General features: G+C 57.4%; 1 protein-coding gene across 28 annotated transcripts in view; it reads left to right on the forward strand.

Moving 5' to 3' along the window:
- The window catches only part of rbfox1 (RNA binding fox-1 homolog 1), a 2,011,452-nt gene that overhangs the window by 1,546,428 nt on the left and 443,607 nt on the right, over positions 1–21,417 (forward strand). The gene's annotated exons all lie outside the window — the stretch shown is intronic.

A 21,417-nucleotide genomic window follows, 5' to 3' on the forward strand; every position in this document is an offset into this window, starting at 1 on the left:
GAGTGTGTGCGTGGGAGGGAGAGAGTGAGTGCGTGCGTGGGTGAGAGAGAGAGTGTGCGTGCGTGGGAGAGAGAGAGAGAGTGTGCATGTGTGGGAGAGAGAGAGTGTGTGCGTGGGAGGGAGAGAGTGAGTGCGTGCGTGCGTGAGAGAGAGAGTGTGCGTGCGTGGGAGAGAGAGAGAGAGATTGTGTGCGTGCGTGGGAGAGAGAGAGTGTGTGCATGCGTGAGAGAGATAGACAGTGCGCATGCGTGGGAGCGAGAGACAGAGTGTGTGTGTGCGTGGGAGAGAGAGAGAGTGTGTGCGCGCATGGATGAGAGAGAGAGTGTGTCTGCGTGCTTGGGAGAGAGAGAGGGAGAGAGTGTTTGCGTTGCATGGGAGAGAGAGTGGGAGAGTGTGTGCATGCATGGGTGACAGAGAGAAAGTGCGTGTGCGTGCATGGGAGAGAGAGAGAGAGTGTGCGTGCATGGGAGAGGGAGAGAGAGACACTGTGCGTGCATGGGAGAGAGAGAGTGTGTGCGTGCGGACGAGCGAGGGAGTGTGTGTGCCTGTGCATCGTAGAGAGAGAGAGAGTGTGGGTGCATGCGCGGGAGAGAGAGAGAGTGTGTGCGCGGACGAGAGAGAGTGTGTGCATGCGTGGGAGCGAGAGAGAGTGTGTGCGTGCGTGAGAGAGAGAGAGAGAGTGGGTGCATACCTGGGAGAGAGATGCTGTGCCTGCCTGGGAGAGAGATGGTGTGCGTGCCTGGGAGATCGAGGGTGTGCGGGCGTGGGACAGCGACAGAGAGAGAGTGTGTGCGTGCGTGGGAGAGAGAGAGACAGTGTGTGCATGCATGGGAGAGAGAGTGCGTGCGTGAGAGAGACAGAGTGCGTGCGTGAGAGAGACAGAGTGCGTGCGTGGGAGAGAGAGAGAGAGTGTGTGTGTGCGTGGGAGAGAGAGAGAGACAGTGTGTGCATGCATGGGAGAGAGAGAGAGTGCGTGCGTGAGAGAGACAGAGTGCGTGCGTGGGAGAGAGAGAGAGTGTGCGTGCGTGGGAGAGAGAGAGTGTGTGTGCGTACGTCAGAGAGAGAGAGAGTGTGTGTGCATGCGTGGGAGAGAGAGAGAGAGAGACTGTGTGCGTGCGTGGGAGAGAGAGAGAGAGTGTGCGCGCGTGAGAGAGAGTGTGCGTGCATGGGAGAGAGAGAGAGTGTGTGTGCGTGCATGGGAGAGAGAGAGAGAGTTTGTGCGTGCAGAGGAGAGAGAGGGAGTGTGCGCGTGCGGATGAGAGAGAGTGTGCGTGTGCAGACGAGAGAGAGAGTGTGTGTGTGTGCATGGGAGAGAGAGAAAGAGAGAGTGTGTGCGTGCATGGGACAGAGAAAGAGAGAGAGAGAGAATGCTTGCATGCGTGGGAGAGAGAGAGTGTGTGCGCACGTGAGAGAGAGAGTGTGCGTGCATGGGAGGGAGAGAGAGAGAGAGTGTGCGTGCATGGGAGAGAGAGAGAGAGTTTGTGAATGCGTGGGAGAGAGAGAGTGTGTGTGCATGGGAGACAGTGTGTGTGCATGCATGAGAGAGAGAGAGAGTTTGTGAGTGCGTGGGAGAGAGAGAGTGTGTGCGTGCAGAGGAGAGAGGGAGTGTGCGCTTGCGGATGAGAGAGAGTGTGCGCGTGCAGACGAGAGAGAGAGTGTGTGCGTGCGTGGGAGAGAGAGAAAGTGAGAGTGTGTGCATGCATGGGACAGAGAGAGAGAATGCTTGCGTGAGAGAGAGATTGGGAGAGTTTGTGCATGCGTTGGCGAGAGAGAGTGCGAGCGTGCATGGGAGAGAGAGAGACAGTGTGTGCCTGCATGGGGGAGAGAGAGAGAGAGAGAATGTGTGGGTGAGAGAGAGTGCGTGCGTGGGAGAGAGAGAGCGTGCGTGCGAGGGAGAGACAGAGAGAGAGAGTGTGTGCGTGCATGGGAGAGAGAGAGAAAGAGAGTGTGCCTGCGTGGGAGAGAGAGAGAGTGTGTGTGTGTGCGTGCGTGGGAGAGAGAGAGAGAGTGTGTGCATGCATGGGAGAGAGAGAGAGTGCATGCGTGAGAGAGACAGAGTGCGTGTGTGGGAGAGAGAGAGAGTGTGTGTGCATGGGAGAGAGAGAGAGGGTGTGTGCGTGGGAGAGAGAGAGAGAGTGTGTGTGCGTACGTCAGAGAGAGAGAGTGTGTGTGCATGCGTGGGAGAGAGAGAGAGAGAGACTGTGTGCGTGCGTGGGAGAGGGAGAGACAGTGTGCGCGCGTGAGAGAGAGTGTGCGTGCATGGGAGAGAGAGAGAGTGTGTGTGCGTGCATGGGAGAGAGAGAGAGAGTTTGTGCGTGCAGAGGAGAGAGAGGGAGTGTGCGCGTGCGGACGAGAGAGTGTGTGTGTGTGCATGGGAGAGAGAGAAAGAGAGAGTGTATGCGTGCATGGGACAGAGAAAGAGAGAGAGAGAGAATGCTTGCGTGCGTGGGAGAGAGAGAGAGTGTGTGCGCACGTGAGAGAGAGAGAGTGTGCGTGCATGGGAGGGAGGGAGAGAGAGAGAGAGAGAGAGTGTGCGTGCATGGGAGAGAGAGTGTGTGTGTGTGTGCATGGGAGACAGAGAGAGTGTGTGTGCATGCGTGAGAGAGAGAGAGTGCATGCGTGAGAGAGAGAGAGAGTGCATGCGTGAGAGAGAGAGAGTGTGTGTGCATGCGTGGGGGAGAGTGAGAGAGAGACTGTGTGCGTGCGTGGGAGAGAGAGAGAGACTGTGCGCGCGTGAGAGAGTGTGCATGCATGGGAGAGAGAGAGAGAGTGTTTGCGTGCATGGGAGAGAGAGAGATAGTTTGTGCGTGCAGAGGAGAGAGAGGGAGTGTGCGCATGCGGACGAGAGAGAGAGTGTGCGCGTGCAGATGAGAGAGAGTGTGCGCGTGCAGACGAGAGAGAGAGTGTGTGTGCGTGCGTGGGAGAGAGAGAAAGAGAGAGTATGTGCGTGCATGGGACAGAGAGAGAGAGAATGCTTGCTTGCGTGCGTGGGAGAGAGAGAGAGTGTGTGCGCGTGAGAGAGAGAGAGTGTGCGTGCATGGGAGAGAGAGAGAGACAGTGTGTGCATGCATGGGAGAGAGAGAGTGTGTGCGTGCATGGGAGAGAGAGAGAGTTTGTGAGTGCGTGGGAGAGAGCGACAGAGTGTGCGTGCAGAGGAGAGAGAGGGAGTGTGCGCGTGTGGATGAGAGAGAGTGTGCGCGTGCAGACGAGAGAGAGAGAGAGCGGGTGCGTGCGTGGGAGAGAGAGAGAGTGTGTGCATACATAGGACAGAGAGAGAGAGAGAATGCTTGCGTGAGAGAGAGATTGGGAGAGTTTGTGCATGCGTTGGCGAGAGAGAGTGTGTGCGTGCATGGGAGAGAGAGGGACAGTGTGTGCATGCATGGGAGAGAGAGGGACAGTGTATGCATGCATGGGAGAGGGAGAGAGAGTGTGTGCGTGTGTGGGACAGAGAGAGTGCGTGCAAGGGAGAGACAGAGAGAGTGTGTGTGCGTGTGTGGGAGAGAGACAGAGAGAGTGTGTGCGTGCATGGGAGAGAGTGCGTTCATGCGTGGGAGAGCGAGAGAGAGTGCGTTGCATGCGTGGGAGAGAGAGTGTGTGTGCGCGGACGAGAGAGAAAGTGTGTGTGCGTGCGTGGGGGAGAGAGAGTGTGTGTGTGTGTGTGTGTGTGTGAGAGAGAGAGACAGAGAGTGTGTGTGCGTCCGTTGGAGAGAGAGAGAGACTGTGTGCGTGCGTCGGAGAGAGAGAGAGAGTGTGTGTGCGTGCATGGGAGAGAGAGAGTGTGCGCGTGCATGGGAGAGAGAGAGTGTGTGCGTGTGTGTGAGAGAGAGAGTGTGTGCGTGTGTGCATGGGAGAGAGAGAGAGAGAGTGTGCGTGGGGGAGAGAGAGTGTATGTGGGTGAGAGAGACAGAGAGTGTGTGTGCATCCGTTGGAGAGAGAGAGACAGAGAGAGAGAGACTGTGTGCGTGCGTGGGAGAGAGAGAGAGAGTGTGTGCGCAGACGAGGGAGAGAGTGCATCTGTGTGCGTGGGAGAGAGTGTTTGCGTTGCGTGGGAGAGAGAGAGGGAGTGAGTGTGTGCGTGCGTGGGAGAGAGAGAGGGAGTGTGTGTGCATGCATGGGTGAGAGAGTGCGTGTGCGTGCGTGGGAGAGAGAGAGTGTGTGTGTGCATGGGAGAGAGAGAGGGAGAGAGTGTGCTTGTGTGGGAGAGAGAGAGTGTGTGCATGCGTGGGAGAGAGAGAGTGTGTGTGCGTGCATGGGAGAGAGAGAGGGAGAGTGTGTTTGCATTGCATGAGAGAGAGAGAGCTTGTGCGTGCATGGGAGAGAGAGAGAGACACTGTGTGTGTGCATGGGAGAGAGAGAGTGTGTGTGCGTGCGGACGAGAGAGAGAGTGTGTGTGCGTGCGGACGAGAGCGAGTGTGCGCGTGCGTCGTAGAGAGAGAGAGAGTGTGGGTGCGTGCGTGGGAGAGAGAGAGAGAGAGAGACTGTGTGTGCTTGTGTGGGAGAGAGAGTGTGTGCATGCGTGGGAGAGAGAGAGAGAGTGTGTGCGTGGGTGAGAGACAGAGAGTGTGTGTGTGTGCGTGGGAGAGAGAGTGTGCGTGCATGGGAGAGAGTGTGTGCATGCGTGGGAGAGAGAGAGTGTGTGCGCGCGTGGACGAGAGTGTGTGTCTGCGTGCGTGGGAGAGAGAGAGGGAGAGAGTGTTTGCATTGTGTGGGAGAGAGAGAGGGAGTGAGTGTGTGCATGCGTGGGAGAGAGTGTGCATGCATGGGTGAGAGAGAGAGAGAGTGCGTGTGCATGCGTGGGAGAGAGAGAGAGTGTGTGTGCGTGCATGGGAGAGAGAGAGAGAGACACTGTGTGCGTGCGTGGGAGAGAGAGAGAGAGAGTGAGTCTGTGCGTGCAGATGAGAGAGAGAGAGTGTGTGTGCACGTGCGTCGTAGAGAGAGAGAGTGTGGGTGCGTGCGTGGGAGAGAGAGAGACTGTATGAGTGCGAGGGAGAGAGAGAGTGTGTGCGTGCGTGGGGAAGAGAGAGAGAGAGTGTGCGTGCGTGGGAGAGAGTGTGTGTGCGTGCCTGGGAGAGAGATAGTGTGCATGCCTGGGAGATAGAGGGTGTGCGTGCGTGGGACAGCGACAGAGAGAGAGTATGTGCGTGCGTGGGAGAGAGAGACAATGTGTGTGCGTGCGTGGGAGAGAGAGAGACAGTGTGTGCATGCATGGGAGAGAGAGAGAGTGCGTGCGTGTGAGAGAGAGAGACAGTGTGCGTGCGTGGGAGAGAGAGAGAGAGAGAGAGAGAGAGACTGTGTGTGTGTGCGTGGGAGAGAGAGAGAGTGTGCACGTGTGCGAGAGAGAGTGTGCGTGCATGGGAGAGAGAGAGAGAGAGAGTGTGTGTGCATGCGGACGAGAGAGAGAGAGTGTGCACGTGCGGATGAGAGAGAGTGTGCGCGTGCAGACGAGAGAGAGAGAGAGAGAGAGTCCGTGCGTGGGAGAGAGAGAAAGAGAGGGTGTGTGCGTGCATGGGACAGAGAGAGAGAGAGAATGCTTGCGTGAGAGAGTGATTGAGAGAGTTTGTGCATGCGTTGGAGAGAGAGTGTGTGTGTGCGTGCGTGGGAGAGAGAGAGAGTGTGCGTGCGTGGGAGAGAGAGTGTGTACGTGCGTGCGTGGGAGAGAGAGAGACAGTGTGTGCGTGCATGGGAGAGAGAGAGAGAGACAGAGAGTGTGTGCATGTGTGGGAGAGAGAGAGAGTGTGCGCATGGGAGAGAGAGAGTGCGTGCGTGGGAGAGAGAGAGTGTGTGTGCATGGGAGAGAGAGAGAGAAAGACACTGTGTGCGTGCGTGGGAGAGAGAGAGAGTGTGTGCATGCGGACGAGAGAGAGTGAGTGTGTGTGCGCGTGCGTCGTAGAGAGAGAGAGAGTGTGTGGGTGCGTGCGTGGAAGAGAGAGATAGAGATAGTGAGAGACTGTGTGCGTGCGTGGGAGCGAGAGAGAGTGTGTGTGCGTGCTTGGGAGAGAGATGGTGTGCGTGCCTGGGAGATCGAGGGAGTGCGTGCGTGGGACAGCAACAGAGAGAGAGTGTGTGCGTGCATGGAAGAGAGAGAGAGAGTGTGTGCGTGCGTGGGAGAGAGAGGGACAGTGTGTGCATGCATGGGAGAGAGAGAGAGTGTGCGTGTGTGGGAGAGAGAGAGAGAGTGTGTGTGCGTGCATGGGACAGAGAGAGACAGAGTGTGCATGAGAGAAAGATTGAGAAAGTTTGTGCTTGCGTGGGAGAGAGAGTGTGTGTGTGCGTGCATGGGAGAGAGAGAGAGTGTGCGTGCGTGGGAGAGAGAGAGAGAGTGTGTGCGTGCGTGGGAGAGAGAGAGACAGTGTGTGCGTGCATGGGAGAGAGAGAGAGAGAGAGAGAGAGAGTGTGTGCATGTGTGGGAGAGAGAGAGTGTGTGCGTGGGAGAGAGAGAGTGCGTGCGTGGGAGAGAGAGAGCGAGTGTGTGTGCATGGGAGAGAGAGAGAGAGAAAGACACTGTGTGCGTGCGTGGGAGAGAGAGAGAGTGTGTGCGTGCGGACGAGAGAGAGAGTGTGTGTGCGCGTGCGTCGTAGAGAGAGAGAGAGAGAGTGTGTGTGTGGGTGCGTGCGTGGAAGAGAGAGATAGAGATAGTGAGAGACTGTGTGCATGCGTGGGAGAGAGAGAGAGTGCGTGCGTGGGAGCGAGAGAGAGTGTGTGCGTGCGTGAGAGAGAGAGAGAGAGTGTGTGCGTGCTTGGGAGAGAGATGGTGTGCGTGCCTGGGAGATCGAGGGAGTGCGTGCGTGGGACAGCAACAGAGAGAGAGTGTGTGCGTGCGTGGGAGAGAGAGAGACAGTGTGTGCATGCATGGGTGAGAGAGAGAGTGCATGCGTGAGAGAGACAGAGTGCGTGCGTGGGAGAGAGAGAGAGAGAGAGAGTATGCGTACGTGGGAGAGAGAGAGAGTGTGTGTGCATGTGTGGGAGAGAGAGAGAGAGAGAGAGACTGTGTGCATGCGTGGGAGAGAGTGAGTGTGCACGCGTGAGAGAGAGTGTGCGTGCAGAGGAGAGAGAGGGAGTGTGCGCGTGCGGACGAGAGAGAGAGAGTGTGCGCGTGCGGATGAGAGAGAGTGTGTGCGTGCAGACGAGAGAGAGAGTGTGTGTGAGTGCGTGGGAGAGAGAGAGAAAGAGAGAGTGTGTGCGTGCATGGGAGAGAGAGAGAGAGACAGAGTGTGTGCATGTGTGGGAGAGAGAGAGTGTGTGCGTGGGAGAGAGAGAGTGCGTGCGTGGGAAAGAGAGAGAGAGTGTGTGTGCATGGGAGAGAGAGAGAGAAAGACACTGTGTGCGTGCGTGGGAGAGAGAGAGAGTGTGTGCGTGCGGACGAGAGAGAGAGTGTGTGCGCGCGTGCGTCGTAGAGAGAGAGAGAGTGTGTGTGTGGGTGCGTGCGTGGAAGAGAGAGATAGAGATAGTGAGAGACTGTGTGCATGCGTGGGAGAGAGAGAGTGTGTGCGTGCGTGGGAGCGAGAGAGAGTGTGTGCGTGCGTGAGAGAGAGTGTGTACGTGCTTGGGAGAGAGATGGTGTGCGTGCCTGGGAGATCGAGGGAGTGCGTGCGTGGGACAGCAACAGAGAGAGAGTGTGTGCGTGCGTGGGAGAGAGAGAGACAGTGTGTGCGTGCATGGGTGAGAGAGAGAGTGCGTGCGTGAGAGAGACAGAGTGCGTGCGTGGGAGAGAGAGAGAGTGTGCATGCATGGGAGAAAGAGAGAGAGAGAGTATGCGTACGTGGGAGAGAGAGAGAGTGTGTGTGCATGTGTGGGAGAGAGAGAGAGAGACTGTGTGCATGCGTGGGAGAGAGTGAGTGTGCACGCGTGAGAGAGAGTGTGCGTGCAGAGGAGAGAGAGGGAGTGTGCGCGTGCGGACGAGAGAGAGAGTGTGCGCGTGCGGATGAGAGAGAGTGTGTGCGTGCAGACGAGAGAGAGAGTGTGTGTGTGCGTGGGAGAGAGAGAGAAAGAGAGAGTGTGTGCGTGCATGGGACAGAGAGAGAGAGAGAGAGAGAGAATGCTTGCGTGCGTGGGAGAGAGAGAGAGAGTGTGCGCACGTGAGAGACAGAGTGTGCGTGCATGGGGGAGAGAGAGAGAGAGTGTGTGTGCGTGTATGGGAGAGAGAGAGAGAGTTTGTGAGTGCGTGGGAGAGAGAGAGAGTGTGCATGCATGGGAGAGAGAGAGAGAGAGAGAGAGAGAGAGAGTATGCATACGTGGGAGAGAGAGAGTGTGTGTGCATGTGTGGGAGAGAGAGAGAGAGAGAGACTGTGTGCATGCGTGGGAGAGAGTGAGTGTGCACGCGTGAGAGAGAGTGTGCGTGCAGAGGAGAGAGAGGGAGTGTGCGCGTGCGGACGAGAGAGAGAGAGTGTGCGCGTGCGGATGAGAGAGAGTGTGTGCGTGCAGACGAGAGAGAGAGTGTGTGTGCGTGCGTGGGAGAGAGAGAGAAAGAGAGAGTGTGTGCGTGCATGGGAGAGAGAGAGAGAGACAGAGTGTGTGCATGTGTGGGAGAGAGAGAGTGTGTGCGTGGGAGAGAGAGAGTGCGTGCGTGGGAAAGAGAGAGAGAGTGTGTGTGCATGGGAGAGAGAGAGAGAAAGACACTGCGTGCGTGGGAGAGAGAGAGAGTGTGTGCGTGCGGACGAGAGAGAGAGTGTGTGCGCGCGTGCGTCGTAGAGAGAGAGAGAGTGTGTGTGTGGGTGCGTGCGTGGAAGAGAGAGATAAAGATAGTGAGAGACTGTGTGCATGCGTGGGAGAGAGAGAGTGTGTGCGTGCGTGGGAGCGAGAGAGAGTGTGTGCGTGCGTGAGAGAGAGAGAGAGTGTGTACGTGCTTGGGAGAGAGATGGTGTGCGTGCCTGGGAGATCGAGGGAGTGCGTGCGTGGGACAGCAACAGAGAGAGAGTGTGTGCGTGCGTGGGAGAGAGAGAGACAGTGTGTGCGTGCATGGGTGAGAGAGAGAGTGCGTGCGTGAGAGAGACAGAGTGCGTGCGTGGGAGAGAGAGAGAGTGTGCATGCATGGGAGAAAGAGAGAGAGAGAGTATGCGTACGTGGGAGAGAGAGAGTGTGTGTGCATGTGTGGGAGAGAGAGAGAGAGAGAGAGACTGTGTGCATGCGTGGGAGAGAGTGAGTGTGCACGCGTGAGAGAGAGTGTGCGTGCAGAGGAGAGAGAGGGAGTGTGCGCATGCGGACGAGAGAGAGAGAGTGTGCGCGTGCGGATGAGAGAGAGTGTGCGCGTGCAGACGAGAGAGAGAGTGTGTGTGTGCGTGGGAGAGAGAGAGAAAGAGAGAGTGTGTGCGTGCATGTGACAGAGAGAGAGAGAGAGAGAGAGAGAATGCTTGCGTGCGTGGGAGAGAGAGAGAGAGTGTGCGCACGTGAGAGACAGAGTGTGCGTGCATGGGGGAGAGAGAGTGTGTGTGCGTGTATGGGAGAGAGAGAGAGAGAGAGAGTTTGTGAGTGCGTGGGAGAGAGAGAGAGTGTGCGTGCATGGGAGACAGAGTGTGTGCGCGTGCGTGAGAGAGAGAGAGAGTTTGTGAGTGCGTGGGATAGAGAGAGAGAGAGTGTGTGCGTGCAGAGGAGAGAGAGGGAGTGTGCACGTGCGGATGAGAGAGAGTGTGCGTGTGCAGACGAGAGAGAGAGAGAGTGCGTGCATGTGTGTGGAGAGAGAAAGAGAGAGTGTGTGCATGCATCGGACAGAGAGAGAGAGAATGTTTGCGTCAGAGAGAGATTGGGAGAGTTTGTGCATGCGTCGGCGAGAGAGAGTGTGTGCGTGCATGGGAGAGAGAGGGACAGTGTGTGCATGCATGGGAGAGAGAGAGAGAGAGAGAGAGAGAGGGCGAGCGCGTGTGTGGGAGAGAGAGAGTGTGCGTGCGAGGGAGAGATAGAGAGAGAGAGTGTGTGCGTGCGTGGGAGAGAGAGAGAAAGAGAGTATGCGTGCGTGGGAGAGAGCGAGAGTGTGTGCGTGCCTGGGAGAGAGATGGTGTGCGTGCCTGGGAGATCGAGGGTCTGCGTGCGTGGGACAGTGACAGAGAGTGTGTGCGTGCGTGGGAGAGAGAGACAGTGTGTGCGTTCATGGGAGACAGAGTGTGTGTGCATGTGTGGGAGAGAGAGAGTGTGTGCGTGGGAGAGAGAGAGAGTGTTTGTGCATGCGTGGGAGAGAGAGAGAGTGTTTGTGCATGCGTGGGAGAGAGAGTCTGCATGCGTGGGAGAGAGGGAGTGTGTGCGTGCATGGGCGAGAGAGAGAGATAGACTGTGCGCATGCGTGGGAGCGAGAGACAGTGTGTCTGCGTGTGTGGGAGAGAGTGTTTGCATTGCATGGGAGAGAGAGAGGGAGTGAGAGTGTGCGTGCGTGGGAGAGAGAGAGAGAGAGCCTGTGCGTGCACGGTGAGAGAGAGAGAGAGAGACACTGTGTGCGTGCGTGGGAGAGAGAGAGGGAGAGTGTGGGTGTGTGCGTGGGAGTGAGAGAGAGAGAGAGTGCGTGCGGACGAGAGAGAGAGTGTGTGTGCGCGTGCGTCGTAGAGAGAGAGAGAGAGTGTGGGTGCGTGCGTGGGAGAGAGAGAGAGAGAGTGACTGTGTGCATGCGTGGGAGAGAGAGGGTGTGTGCACGGACGAGAGAGAGAGTGTGTGCGTGCGTGGGAGAGAGCGGGAGAGAGTGTGTGCGTGCGTGGGAGAGAGAGAGAGAAAGAGAGAGAGTGTGCGTGCGTGGGAGAGAGAGTGTGTGCGTGCCTGGGAGAGAGATTGTGTGCATGCGTGGGACAGCGAGAGGGAGAGAGAGAGAGTGTGTGTGCGTGCGTGGGAGAGAGAGAGACAGTGTGTGCATGCATGGGAGAGAGAGAGAGTGCTTGCATGAGAGAGTCAGAGTGCGTGCGTGGGAGAGAGAGAGTGTGCGTGCGAGGGAGAGATAGAGAGAGAGAGTGTGTGCGTGCGTGGGAGAGAGAGAGAGTGTGTGCTTGCGTGGGAGAGAGAGAGAGAGAGAGTGTGTGCGTGCCTGGGAGAGAGATGGTGTGCATGCCTGGGAGATCGAGGGTCTGCGTGCGAGGGACAGTGACAGAGAGTGTGTGCGTGCGTGGGAGAGAGAGAGACAGTGTGTGCGTTCATGGGAGACAGAGAGTGTGTGCATGTGTGGGAGAGAGAGAGTGTGTGCGTGGGAGAGCGGGAGAGAGTGTGTGCGTGCGTGGGATAGAGAGAGAGAAAGAGAGAGTGTGTGCATGCGTGGGATAGAGAGAGAGAAAGAGAGAGAGTGTGCGTGCGTGGGAGAGAGAGTGTGTGCGTGCCTGGGAGAGAGATTGTGTGCATGCGTGGGACAGCGAGAGAGAGAGAGAGAGTGTGTGTGCGTGCGTGGGAGAGAGAGAGACAGTGTGTGCATGCATGGGAGAGAGAGAGAGTGCTTGCATGAGAGAGTCAGAGTGCGTGCGTGGGAGAGAGAGAGAGAGTGTGTGTGCATGCGTGGGAGAGAGAGTGTGTGGATGCCTGGGAGAGAGATGATGTGCGGGCCTGGGAGATAGAGGGTGTGCGTGCGTGTGACAGCGAGAGAGAGAGTGCGTGTGCTTGCGTGGGAGAGAGAGAGAGTGTGTGCATGCATGGGAGAGAGAGAGGGAGAGAGTGTTTGCGTTGCGTGCGAGAGAGAGTGAGAGCCTGTGCGGGCATGGGAGAGAGAGAGAGAGAGAGAGAGGGAGTGTGCGTGCATGGGACAGAGAGAGAGAGAGAGAGAGAGAGAGAGAATTTGAGTTTGTGCATGCGTTGGCGAAAGAGAGTGTGTGCGTGCGTGGGAGAGAGAGGGACAGTGTGTGCATGTCTGGGAGAGAGAGAGTGTGTGCGTGTGTGGGAGAGAGAGAGAGAGTGTGCATGCATGGGAGAGAGTGTGTGCGTGTGTGGGAGAGAGTGTGTGCATGCGTGGGAGAGAGAGAGAGAGATAGACTGTGTGCGTGCGTGGGAGCGAGAGACAGAGTGTGTGTGTGCGTGGGAGAGAGAGAGTGTGTGCGCGCGTGGACAAGAGAGAGCGTGTGTCTGCATGCGTGGGAGAGAGAGAGGGAGTGAGTGTGTGCGTGCGTGAGAGAGAGAGAGGGAGAGTGTGCGTGTGTGGGAGAGAGAGAGGGAGTGTGTGCGTGCGTGGGAGAGAGTGTGTGCATGTGTGGGGGAGAGAGAGTGTGTGCATGCGTGAGAGAGAGAGAGAGAGAGACTGTGTGCGTGCGTGGAAGGGAGAGTGTGTGTGCGCGCGTGGACAAGAGAGAGCATGTGTCTGCATGCGTGGGAGAGAGAGAGGGAGTGAGTGTGTGCGTGGGAGAGAGAGAGGGAGAGTGTGTGCATGCATGGGTGAGAGAGAGAGAGAGTGCGTGTGCATGTGTGGGAGAGAGAGAGAGTGTGCGTGCATGGGAGAGAGAGAGGGAGAGAGTGTTTGCGTTGCGTGCGAGAGAGAGAGAGAGAGAGAGCCTGTGCATGCATGGGAGAGAGAGAGAGACACTTTTTGCGTGCGTGGGAGTGTGTGCATGCAGACGAGAGAGAGAGTGTGTGTGCGTGTGCTTCGTAGAGAGAGAGAGAGTGTGGCTGCGTGCGTGGGAGAGAGAGAGAGAGAGACAGAGAAAGTGAGAGACTGTGTGCATACGTGAGAGAGAGCGTGTGCGTGGACGAGAGAGAGAGTGTGTGTATGCGTGGGAGCGAGAGAGAGTGTGTGCGTGCGTGGGAGAGAGAGAGCGTGTGCGTGCCTGGGAGAGAGATGGTGTGCATGCCTGGGAGATCGAGTGTGTGCGTGCGTGGGACAGCGAGAGAGAGAGGGAGTGAGTGTGTGCGTGCGTGGGAGAGAGAGAAAGTGTCTGTGCGTGGGAGAGAGAGAGAGTGTGTGCGGGCGTGGGCGAGAGAGAGAGGGTGGGTGTGTGCGTGGGAGAGAGACAGTGTGTGCATGCATGGGAGAGAGAGAGAGTGCGTGCGTGAGAGAGACAGAGTGCGTGCGTGGGAGAAAGAGAGAGTGTGCGTGCGTGGGAGACAGAAAGAGAGAGTGTCTGTGCTTACGTGGGAGAGATAGTGTGTGTGTGCATGGGAGAGAGAGAGGGAGAGAGTGTTTGCGTTGCGTGCGAGAGAGAGAGTGAGAGCCTGTGCGTGCATGGGAGAGAGAGAGAGAGAGAGTGAGCGTGTATGGGACAGAGAGAGAGAGAGAGCGTGTGCGTGCATGGGAGAGTGAGAGAGTGTGCGTGTATGGGACAGAGAGAGAGAGAGAGAATGCTTGCATGAGAGAGAGATTGAGAGAGTTTGTGCATGCGTTGGCGCGAGAGAGTGTGTGTGTGCGTGGGAGAGAGAGGGACAGTGTGTGTGTGCATGGGAGAGAGAGAGAGAGTGTGCATGCCTGGGAGAGAGAGAGAGAGAGAGAGTGTGCGTGCATGGGACAGAGAGAGAGAGAGTGTGCACGTGAGAGGGAGATTGAGAGAGTTTGTGCATGCGTGGGAGAGAGGGTGTGTGTGTGTGCATGGGAGAGAGAGAGACAGTGTGTGCGTACATGGGAGAGAGAGAGTGTGTGCATGTGTGGGAGAGAGAGAGCGCATGCCTGGGAGAGAGAGAGTGTGTGCATGTGTGGGAGAGAGAGAACAAGTGCGTGGGAGAGAGAGAGGGAGAGTGTGTGCATGCATGGGTGACAGAGAGAAAGTGCGTGTGCGTGCATGGGAGAGAGAGAGAGAGAGAGTGTGCGTGCGGACGAGCGAGGGAGTGTGTCTGCGTGTGCATCGTAGAGAGAGAGAGAGTGTGGGTGCATGCGTGGGAGAGAGAGAGAGTGTGCGTGCGTGGGAGCGAGAGAGAGTGTGTGTGTGCGTGAGAGAGAGAGAGAGAGAGTGGGTGCGTGCCTGGGAGAGAGATGGTGTACATGCCTGGGAGAGAGATGGTGTGCGTGCCTGGGAGATCGAGGGTGTGCGCGCGTGGGACAGCGACAGAGAGCGAGTGTGTGCGTGGGAGAGAGAGAGAGAGAGTGTGTGCGTGCGTGGGAGAGAGAGAGACAGTGTGTGCATGCATGGGAGAGAGAGAGAGTGCATGCGTGAGAGAGAGAGTGTGTGCGCGTGGGAGAGAGAGAGAGTGTGTGTGCATGGGAGAGAGAGAGAGGGTGTGTGCGTACGTGGGAGAGAGAGAGTGTGTGTGTGCATGCGTGGGGGAGAGTGAGAGAGAGACTGTGTGCGTGCGTGGGAGAGAGAGAGAGACTGTGCGCGCGTGACAGAGTGTGCGTGCATGGGAGAGAGAGAGAGAGTGTTTGCGTGCATGGGAGAGAGAGAGAGAGAGTTTGTGCGTGCAGAGGAGAGAGAAGGAGTGTGCGCATGCGGACGAGAGAGAGAGTGTGCGCGTGCGGATGAGAGAGAGTGTGCGCGTGCAGACGAGAGAGAGAGTGTGTGTGCGTGCGTGGGAGAGAGAGAAAGAGAGAGTATGTGCGTGCATGGGACAGAGAGAGAGAGAGAATGCTTGCGTGCGTGGGAGAGAGAGAGAGTGCGTGCACGTGAGAGAGAGAGTGTGCGTGCATGGGGGAGAGAGAGAGAGAGAGAGAGAGAGTTTGTGAGTGCGTGGGAGAGAGAGAGTGTGCGTGCATGGGAGAGAGAGAGAGAGAGAGAGACAGTGTGTGCATGCATGGGAGAGAGAGAGTGTGTGCGTGCATGGGAGACAGAGAGAGTGTGTGCGCGTGCATAGGAGAGAGAGAGAGTTTGTGAGTGCGTGGGAGAGAGAGAGAGAGAGTGTGCGTGCAGAGGAGAGAGAGGTAGTGTGCGCGTGTGGATGAGAGAGAGTGTGCGCGTGCAGACGAGAGAGAGAGAGTGTGTGCGTGCGTGGTAGAGAGAGAAAGAGAGAGTGTGTGCATGCATGGGACAGAGAGAGAGAATGCTTGCGTGAGAGAGAGATTGGGAGAGTTTGTGCATGCGTTGGCGAGAGAGAGTGTGTGCGTGCATGGGAGAGAGAGGGACAGTGTGTGCGTGAATGGGAGAGAGAGGGACAGTGTGTGCATGCATGGGAGAGAGAGGGACAGTGTGTGCATGCATGGGAGAAGGAGAGAGAGAGTGTGCATGTGTGGGACAGAGAGAGAGTGCGTGCAAGGGAAAGACAGAGAGAGTGTGTGTGCGTGCGTGGGAGAGAGAGAGAAAGAGAGTGTGCGTGCGTGGGAGAGACAGAGAGAGTGTGTGCGTGCATGGGAGAGAGTGCGTTCATGCGTGGGAGAGCGAGAGAGAGTGCGTTGCATGCGTGGGAGAGAGACAGAGAGTGTGTGTGTGCATGGGACAGAGAGAGAGAGAAAGAGAGAGTGTGTGCATGGGAGAGAGATTGAGAGGGTTTGTGCATGTGTGGGAGAGAGAGAGGGAGAGAGAGTGTGTGCATGTGTGGGAGAGAGAGAGTGCGTGCGTGGGAGAGAGAGAGAGAGTGTGTGCGTGGGTGAGAGAGAGTGTGTGTGTGCTTGGGAGAGAGAGAGACAGTGTGTGCGTGCATGGGAGAGAGAGAGAGTGAGTGTGCGCATGTGTGGGAGAGAGAGAGAGTGCGTGCGTGGGAGAGAGAGAGAGTGCTTGCGTGGGTGAGGGAGAGAAAGTGTGTGTGTGTGCGTGGGAGAGAAAGAGAGTGTGCGTGCGTGGGAGAGAGAGATGGAGAGAGAGTGTGTGCATGTGTGGGAGAGAGAGAGTGCGTGCGTGGGAGAGAGAGAGAGAGTGTGTGCGTGGGTGAGAGAGAGAGAGAGAGAGAGAGTGTGTGTGTGCGTGGGAGAGAAAGAGTGTGCGTGCGTGGGAGAGAGAGAGAGAGAGTGCGTGCGTGGGAGAGAGAGAGGGAGAGAGAGTGTGTGCATGTATGAGAGAGAGAGAGTGCGTGCGTGGGAGAGAGAGAGAGAGTGTGTGCGTGGCTGAGAGAGAGAGAGTGTGTGTGTGTGCGCGTGTGTGGGTGAGAGAGAGTCTGTGTGTGCGTGCATGGGAGAGAGTGTGTGCATGCGTGGACGAGAGAGAGAGTGTGTCTGCGTGCGTGGGAGAGAGAGAGGGAGAGAGTGTTTGCATTGCGTGGGAGAGAGAGAGGGAGTGAGTGTGTGCATGCGTGGGAGAGAGTGTGCATGCATGGGTGAGAGAGAGAGAGAGTGCGTGTGCATGCGTGGGAGAGAGAGAGAGTGCGTGCGTGTGTGTGGAGAGAGAAAGAGAGAGTGTGTGCATGCATCGGACAGAGAGAGAGAGAATGTTTGCGTCAGAGAGAGATTGGGAGAGTTTGTGCATGCTTCGGCGAGAGAGAGTGTGTGCGTGCATGGGAGAGAGAGGGACAGTGTGTGCATGCATGGGAGAGAGAGAGAGAGAGAGAGAGAGAGGGCGAGCGCGTGTGTGGGAGAGAGAGAGTGTGCGTGCGAGGGAGAGATAGAGAGAGAGAGTGTGTGCGTGCGTGGGAGAGAGAGAGAAAGAGAGTATGCGTGCGTGGGAGAGAGCGAGAGTGTGTGCGTGCCTGGGAGAGAGATGGTGTGCGTGCCTGGGAGATCGAGGGTCTGCGTGCGTGGGACAGTGACAGAGAGTGTGTGCGTGCGTGGGAGAGAGAGACAGTGTGTGCGTTCATGGGAGACAGAGTGTGTGTGCATGTGTGGGAGAGAGAGAGTGTGTGCGTGGGAGAGAGAGAGAGTGTTTGTGCATGCGTGGGAGAGAGAGTCTGCATGCGTGGGAGAGAGGGAGTGTGTGCGTGCATGGGCGAGAGAGAGAGATAGACTGTGCGCATGCGTGGGAGCGAGAGACAGTGTGTCTGCGTGTGTGGGAGAGAGTGTTTGCATTGCATGGGAGAGAGAGAGGGAGTGAGAGTGTGCGTGCGTGGGAGAGAGAGAGAGAGAGCCTGTGCGTGCACGGTGAGAGAGAGAGAGAGAGAGACACTGTGTGCGTGCGTGGGAGAGAGAGAGGGAGAGTGTGGGTGTGTGCGTGGGAGTGAGAGAGAGAGAGAGTGCGTGCGGACGAGAGAGAGAGTGTGTGTGCGCGTGCGTCGTAGAGAGAGAGAGAGAGTGTGGGTGCGTGCGTGGGAGAGAGAGAGAGTGACTGTGTGCATGCGTGGGAGAGAGAGGGTGTGTGCACGGACGAGAGAGAGAGTGTGTGCGTGCGTGGGAGAGAGCGTGTGCGTGCGTGGGAGAGAGAGAGAGAAAGAGAGAGAGTGTGCGTGCGTGGGAGAGAGAGTGTGTGCGTGCCTGGGAGAGAGATTGTGTGCATGCGTGGGACAGCGAGAGAGAGAGTGTGTGTGCGTGCGTGGGAGAGAGAGAGACAGTGTGTGCATGCATGGGAGAGAGAGAGAGTGCTTGCATGAGAGAGTCAGAGTGCGTGCGTGGGAGAGAGAGAGTGTGCGTGCGAGGGAGAGATAGAGAGAGAGAGAGTGTGCGTGCGTGGGAGAGAGAGAGAGTGTGTGCTTGCGTGGGAGAGAGAGAGGGAGTGAGTGTGTGCATGCGTGGGAGAGAGTGTGCATGCATGGGTGAGAGAGAGAGAGAGTGCGTGTGCATGCGTGGGAGAGAGAGAGAGTGTGTGCGTGCATGGGAGAGAGAGAGGGAGAGAGTGTTTGCGTTGCGTGCGAGAGAGAGAGAGAGCCTGTGCATGCATGGGAGAGAGAGAGCTAGAGTTTGTGAATGCGTGGGAGAGAGAGAGTGTGCGTGCATGGGAGAGAGAGAGAGAGAGACAGTGTGTGCATGCATGGGAGAGAGAGTGTGTGCCTACATGGGAGACAGAGAGAGTGTGTGCGCGTGCGTGAGAGAGAGAGAGAGATAGAGTTTGTGAGTGCGTGGGAGAGAGAGAGAGTGTGTGCGTACAGAGGAGAGAGTGGGAGTGTGTGCGTGCAGATGAGAGAGAGTGTGCGTGTGCAGACGAGAGAGAAAGTGTGTGCATGCTTGGGAGAGTGAGAAAGAGAGAGTGTGTGCGTACATGGGACAGAGAGAGAGAGAGAGAGAGAGTGAATGCTTGCGTGAGAGAGAGATTGAGAGAGTTTGTGCAACGGGTTGGCGAGAGAGAGTGTGTGCATGCGTGGGAGAGAGGGACAGTGTGTGCATGCATGGGAGAGAGAGAGCGAGAGTGTGCCTGTGTGGGAGAGAGAGAGAGCGTGCGAGGGAGAGACAGAGAGAGAGAGTGTGTGCGAGCGTGGGAGAGAGAGAGTGTGTGCGTGCAGAGGAGAGAGTGGGAGTATGTGCGTGCGGATGTGAGAGAGTGCGCGCGTGCAGACGAGAGAGAGAGTGTGTGCGTGCATGGGACAGAGAGATAGAGAGAGAGAGAGTGAATGCTTGCGTGAGAGAGAGATTGAGAGAGTTTGTGCAACGGGTTGGCGAGAGAGAGTGTGTGCATGCGTGGGAGAGAGGGACAGTGTGTGCATGCATGGGAGAGAGAGAGCGAGAGTGTGCCTGTGTGGGAGAGAGAGAGAGCGTGCGAGGGAGAGACAGAGAGAGAGAGTGTGTGCGAGCGTGGGAGAGAGAGAGTGTGTGCGTGCAGAGGAGAGAGTGGGAGTATGTGCGTGCGGATGAGAGAGAGTGCGCGCGTGCAGACGAGAGAGAGAGTGTGTGCGTGCATGGGACAGAGAGAGAGAGAGAATGCTTGCATGAGTGGTAGAGAGAGAGAGAGTGTGCACGCGTGAGAGAGTGTGTGCGTGCATGGGAGAGAGAGAGAGTGTGTGCGTGCATGAGAGAGAGAGTTTGTGAATGCGTGGGAGAGAGAGAGAGTGTGCGTGCATGGGAGAGAGAGAGAGAGAGACAGTGTGTGCATGCATGGGAGAGAGAGAGTGTGTGCGTGCATGGGAGAGAGAGAAAGAGAGAGTGTGTGCGTGCATAGGAGAGAGAGAGAGAGAGAATGCTTGCGTGAGAGAGAGATTGAGAGAGTTTGTGCATGGGTTGGCGAGAGAGAGTGTGTGCGTGCATGGGAGAGAGAGTGACAGTGTGTGCATGCGTGGGAGAGAGAGCGAGAGTGTGCATGTGTGGGAGAGAGTGTGTGCAAGCGTGGGAGAGCGAGAGAGAGTGTGTGCATGCGTGGGAGAGAGAGAGACAGTGTGTGCGTGCATGGGACAGAGAGAGAGAGAGAGAGAGAGAGAAAGAGAGAGTGCATGCGTGGGAGAGGGAGAGACAGTGTGTGCATGCATGGGAGAGAGAGAGTGTGTGTGCATGTGTGGGAGAGAGAGAGTGCGTGCGTGGGAGAGAGAGAGGGAGAGAGAGTGTGTGCATGTGTGGGAGAGAGTGTGTGCAAGCGTGGGAGAGCGAGAGAGAGTGTGTGCATGCGTGGGAGAGAGAGAGACAGTGTGTGCGTGCATGGGACAGAGAGAGAGAGAGAGAGAGAGAAAGAGAGAGTGCATGCGTGGGAGAGGGAGAGACAGTGTGTGCGTGCATGGGAGAGAGAGAGTGTGTGTGCATGTGTGGGAGAGAGAGAGTGCGTGCGTGGGAGAGAGAGAGGGAGAGAGAGTGTGTGCATGTGTGGGAGAGAGAGAGTGCGTGCGTGGGAGAGAGAGAGAGTGCATGCGTGGGTGAGAGAGAGAGAGTGTGTGTGCGTGCGTGGGAGAGAGTGTGTGCGTGCGTGGGAGAGAGTGTGTGCATGCGTGGGAGAGAGAGTGTGTGCATGCGTGGGACAGCGAGAGAGATAGACTGTGCGTGTGTGTGGGAGCGAGAGACAGTGTGTGTGTGTGCGTGGGAGAGAGAGAGTGTGTGCGCGCGTGGACGAGAGAGAGAGTGTGTCTGCATGCGTGGGAGAGAGAGAGACAGTGTGTGCGTGCATGGGACAGAGAGAGAGAGAGAGAGAGAGTGCATGCGTGGGAGAGAGAGACAGTGTGTGCGTGCATGGGAGAGAGAGAGAGGGAGAGAGAGTGTGTGCATGTGTGGGAGAGAGAGAGTGCGTGCGTGGGAGAGAGAGAGAGTGCCTGCGTGGGTGAGAGAGAGAGAGTGTGTGTGCGTGCGTGGGAGAGAGAGAGAGTGTGCGTGCGTGGGAGAGAGTGTGTGCGTGCGTGGGAGAGAGTGTGTGCATGCGTGGGAGAGAGAGTGTGTGCATGCGTGGGACAGCGAGAGAGATAGACTGTGCACGTGCGTGGGAGCGAGAGACAGTGTGTGTGTGCGTGGGAGAGAGAGAGAGTGTGTCTGCATGCGTGGGAGAGAGAGAGGGAGAGAGTGTTTGCGTTGCGTGGGAGAGAGAGAGGGAGTGAGTGTGTGCGTGCATGGGAGAGAGTGTGCATGCATGGGTGAGAGAGAGAGAGAGAGTGCGTGTGCATGCGTGGGAGAGAGAGTGTGTGCGCGCGTGAGAGAGAGAGTGCATGGGAGAGAGAGCGAGAGCGAGTATGTGTGCGTGCGGACGAGGGAGAGAGAGAGAGAGTGTGCGTGTATGGGAGAGAGAGAGAGTGTGCGTGCATGGGAGAGAGTGCATGCATGCGTGGGTGAACGAGAGAGAGTGTGTGCATGCGTGGGAGAGAGAGAGACAGTGTGTGCGTGCATGGGAGAGAGAGAGAGAGAGAGAGAGTGCATGTGTGGGAGAGAGAGAGTGCATGCGTGGGAGAGAGAGAGGGAGAGAGAGTGTGTGCGTGTGTGGGAGAGAGAGAGAGAGTGCGTGCGTGGGTGAGAGAGAGAGTGGGTGCGTGCGTGGGAGAGGGAGTGAGTGTGCATGCGTGGGAGAGAGAGAGAGTGTGTTTGCGTGCGTGGGAGAGAGAGAGGGAGGGAGTGCGTGCATGGGAGAGAGAGAGAGAGTGCATGTGTGGGAGAGAGAGAGTGTATGCGTGGGAGAGAGAGAGAGTGTGTGCATTTGTGGGAGAGAGTGTGTGCGGGCGTGGGAGAGAGTGTGTGCGGGCGTGGGAGAGAGAATGTGTGCGTGCATGGGACAGCGAGAGAGATAGACTGTGCGCGTGCGTGGGAGCGAGAGACAGAGTGTGTTTGCGCGTGGGAGAGATAGAGTGTATGCGCGCGTGGACGAGAGAGAGAGAGTGTGTCTGCATGCGTGGGAGAGAGAGAGGGAGGGAGTGTTTGCGTTGCGTGGCAGAGAGAGTGGGAGTGAGTGTGTGTGTGCATGGCAGAGAGTGTGCATGCATGGGTGAGAGAGAGAGAGAGAGTGCATGTGCATGCGTGGGAGAGAGAGAGTGTGTGTGCCTGCATGGGAGAGAGAGAGGGAGAGAGTGTTTGCGTTGTGTGCGAGAGAGAGAGCCTGTGCGTGCATGGGAGAGAGAGAGAGAGACACTGTGTGCGTGCGTGGGAGAGAGAGAGAGAGTATGTGCATGCAGACGAGAAAGAGAGTGTGTGTGCGCGTGCGTCGTAGAGAGAGAGTGTGGGTGCGTGCGTGGGAGAGAGAGAGACTGGGTGCGTGCGTGGGAGAGAGAGAGACTGTGTGCATGCGTGGGAGAGAGAGAGAGTGTGTGCGCGGACGAGAGAGAGAGTGTGTGCGTGCGTGGGAGAGAGAGAGTGTGTGCGTGCGTGGGACAGAGAGAGAGAGTGTGCGTGTGAGAGAGAGATTGAGAGAGTTTGTCCATGCG

Source organism: Stegostoma tigrinum, chromosome 23, assembly GCF_030684315.1.
Source record: "Stegostoma tigrinum isolate sSteTig4 chromosome 23, sSteTig4.hap1, whole genome shotgun sequence".
In the NCBI taxonomy this organism is placed as follows: domain Eukaryota; kingdom Metazoa; phylum Chordata; class Chondrichthyes; order Orectolobiformes; family Stegostomatidae; genus Stegostoma; species Stegostoma tigrinum.